Genomic DNA, 4,292 nt, shown 5'->3' on the forward strand with positions numbered 1-4,292 from the left:
CTGAAATTCTCACCAATGATTTACATAAGTATTTCTATCCCTATTTTATTAATTAATTTCGAAAACCTCATTACTATTTTATATCTGCCTGACTGAGATTTACAAGGTGACCATAGCTTGCTTCATACCAACAATCTCCGTGGGATTCGACCCTTACTCACGTAAGGTATTACTTGGACGACCCAGTGCACTTGCTGGTTAGTTGTGCGAAGTTGTGAACCATGGTATTGGCATCATGTTTTTGGCGTCATTACCAGGGAAAGAAAGAGCGATGAATTTTACATAATTAAAGTGTAATCACAATTTATGCGCACCAAGTTTTTGGCGCCGTTGCCGGGGATTGTTCGAGTTTGGACAACTGACGGTTCATCTTGTTGCTCAGATTAGGTAATTTTCTTTTTGTTTTATTTTCAAAAAAATTAAAAAAAAAATCTTTCAAAAATTTTCTCATATGTTTTCGAAAAAATTTTAGATTCAAAATTTTTAAGAATGAATTCTAGTGTTTCATGAAGCATGTGAAGCCTGGCTGGCTGCAAAGCCATGTCTAAATTCTTTTGGACTGAGGCTTCCAAACCATCAGCATAGAGGCAAGTTACATATTTGATAAGTAATGAGCAGTATATTCTGATATCTTGCTGAAGCTTGGCTGGCCATTGGCCATGTCTAGTGTTTTGGACCGGAGCTTTCATTGAAAGCTTGGCTGGCTGATGAGCCATGTCTAATTCCTGGACTGAAGTTTTAGACTAAGAATGCAAGATTCCTGGAATTCATATTAAAAATTTTGGAATCTTTATTTTCCTTTTTCAATTAATTTTCGAAAAATCCAAAAAAATTAGAAAATCATAAAAATCAAAAATATTTTTCTGTTTCTTGTTTGAGTGTTGAGTCATGTTATAAGTTTGGTGTCAATTGCATGTGCATCTTGCATTTTTCGAAAATTCATGCATTCATAGTGTTCTTCATGATCTTCAAGTTGTTCTTGGTAAGTTCTCTTGTTTGATCTTTGCATTTGCATGTTTTGTGTCTTTTCTTGTTTTTCATATGCATTCTTGAATTCTTAGTGTCTAAGCATTAAAGAATTCTAAGTTTGGTGTCTTGCATGTTTTCTTTGCATTAAAAATTTTTCAAAAATATGTTCTTGGTGTTCATCATGATCTTCATAGTGTTCTTGGTGTTCATCTTGACATTCATAGCATTCTTGCATGCATCACATGTTTTGATCTAAAAATTTCATGCATTGCATCTTTTTAGTGTTTTTCTCTCTCATCATAAAAAATTCAAAAATCAAAAAAATATCTTTCCCTTTTTCTCTCTCAAAATTTCGAAAATTAGATTTGACTTTTTCAAAAATTTTTAAAAAATCTAGTTGTTTTTATGAGTCAAATCAAATTTTCAATTTAAAAATCTCATCTTTTTCAAAATCTTTTTCAAAAATCAAATCTTTTTCAAAAACTAATTTCAATCATATCTTTTCAAAATATCTTCTTATCATATCTTTTTCAAAAATTTGATTTCAAAATATCTTCTCTAACTTCCTAACTTCTTATCTTTTCAAAATTTGTTTCAACTAACTAACTAACTTTTTGTTTGTTTCTTATCTTTTTCAAAACTACCTAACTAACTCTCTCTCTCTCTAATTTTCAAAAATATCTTCCCTCTTTTTCAAAAATCTCTTTTTAATTAACTAATTATTTTAATTTTTAAATCTTAATTTTTGAAAATTACTAACATTTTTCAAAAACTATTTTCAAAAATCACTAACTCTTTTTCAAAAATTATTTTCGAAAATTCCTTCTCTCTCATCCCCTTCTATCTATTTATTCATCTACTAACATCTCTTCCTCACACCACCAAAAATCCGAACCCTCTCTTTCTCTGAGTTCAGAGTTTTTCTTCTTTTCTTCTACTAACACAAGGACCTCTATACTGTGGTATAAAGGATCCATATTATTATTATTATTTTTTCTGTGCCCTCTTTTTTTTCATATGAGCAGGAGCAAGGACAAAAATATTCTTGTTGAAGCAGATCCAGAACCTGAAAGGACTCTGAAGAGAAAAATAAGAGAAGCTAAAATACAACAATCCAGAGATAACTTTTCAGAAATTTTCGAACAAGAAGAGGAGATGGCAGCCGAAAATAATAATAATGCAAGGAGAATGCTTGGTGACTTTACTGCACCTAATTCCAATTTACATGGAAGAAGCATGTAGACCCCATCTAGCTTGGCAAACATAGTCTCTGATCTATCTAAGGCCACTCTAAGTTTCATGAATGAAACAAGGTCCTTCATTAGAAATTTGGAAGCACAAGTGGGCCAGCTGAGTAAAAGGATCATTGAAATCCCTCCCAGTACTCTCCCAAGCAATACAGAAGGGAATCCAAAAGGAGAGTGCAAGGCCATTGACATAAGCAAAATGGCCGAACCCAAAGAGGGAAAGGAGGACGTGAATCCCAAGGAGGAAGACCTCCTGGGACGTCCAGATGGCAACAAATGGGCGTTGAACGCCCAAAATGGGCACCAACCTGGCGCTGAACGTCCAGAGTTGTGTGCAAGGGCATTTTGCATGCCTAAATTGGTGCAGGGATGTAAATGCCTTGACACCTCAAGATCTGTGGACCCCACAGGATCATCTCAGGATCTGTGGACCCCACAGGATCATCTCAGGATTTGTGGTCCCCACAGGATCCCCACCTACCTCATCATCTCTCTTTCCATTCATGATCATCCCTTCTGTTTTCCATTTACCACTCACATCCATACACCCACTACCTTCAAAATTCAGCATCTCTCTCCCACCCAATCCCACCCATATGGCCGAATACACACTCCCATCCATCTCCTCTATATCTTCTTCTTCTTCTTCTATTCTTTCTTCTTTTGCTCGAGGGCGAGCAACATTCTAAGTTTGAATGTTTGTGTCTTCATTACATGATCATTAGTAGTTAGTAACTATGTCTTAAAGTTATGAATGTCCTATGAATCCATCACCTCTCTTAAATGAAAAATGTTTTAATTCAAAAAAAGCAAGAAGTACATGAGTTTTGAATTTATCCTTGAACTTAGCTTAATTATATTAATGTGGTGACAATGCTTCTTGTTTTCTGAATGTATGCTTGAATAGTGCATATGTCTTTTGAAGTAGTTGTTTAAGAATGTTAAATATGTTGGCTCTTGAAAGAATGATGACTAGGAGACATGTTTTTTGACAATCTGAAAAATCATAAAAATGATTGTTGAAGCAAGAAAAAGCAGCAAAGAACAAAGCTTGCAGAAAAAAAAATAATAAAATAGGCGAAAAAAAATTAAAATAGAAAGAAAAAGAAAAAGCAAGCAGAAAAAGCCAAAAGCTTTTAAAACCAAGAGGCAAGAGCAAAAAGCCAATAACCCTTAAAACCAAAAGGCACTGCTGATGTTGTTGGATTCTGACCTCCCTGCACTCAAAGTGGATTTTCTGGAGCTACAAAACTCAAAATGGCGCGCTTTTAATTGCGTTGGAAAGTAGACATCCAGGGCTTTCCGCCAATGTATAATAGTCCATACTTTTCCCAAGTTTAGATGACGCAAACTGGCGTTCAACGCCAGCTTTCTGCCCAAATCTGGTGTCCAGCGCCAGAAAAGGAGCCAAAACCAGAGTTGAACGCCCAAACTGGCACAAAAGCTGGCGTTCAACTCCAAGAAGGACCTCTACACGTGCAACACTCAAGCTCAGCCGAAGCACACACCAAGTGGGCCCCGGAAGTGGATTTATGCATCAATTACTTACTTCTGTAAACCCTAGTAGCTAGTTTATTATAAATAGGACATTTCACTATTGTATTCGACATCTTTGGATTACCTTTTGATCCTTTGATCATTTTTGGATCTTTGGACGCCTGGTTCTTAGATCAGAGGGGCTGGCCATTCGGCCATGCCTGGACCTTTCACTTATGTATTTTTAACGGTAGAGTTTCTACACTCCATAGATTAAGATGTGGAGCTCTGCTATTCCTCAAAGATTAATGCAAAGTACTACTGTTTTCTATTCAATTCATCTTATTTCGCTTCTAAGATATTCATTCGCTCTTCAACCTGAATGTGATGAACGTGACAATCATCATCATTCCCTATGAACGCATGCCTGACAACCACTTCCGTTCTACCTTCGACTGAATGAATATCTCTTAGATCTCTTAATTGGAATCTTCGTGGTGTAAGCTAGAATGATGGTGGCATTCAAGAGAATCCGGAAGGTCTAAACCTTGTCTGTGGTATTCCGAGTAGGATTCAATGAATGAATGACTGTGACGAGCT

Source organism: Arachis ipaensis, chromosome B04 (genome assembly GCF_000816755.2).
Source record: "Arachis ipaensis cultivar K30076 chromosome B04, Araip1.1, whole genome shotgun sequence".
Taxonomy (NCBI): Eukaryota; Viridiplantae; Streptophyta; class Magnoliopsida; order Fabales; family Fabaceae; genus Arachis; species Arachis ipaensis.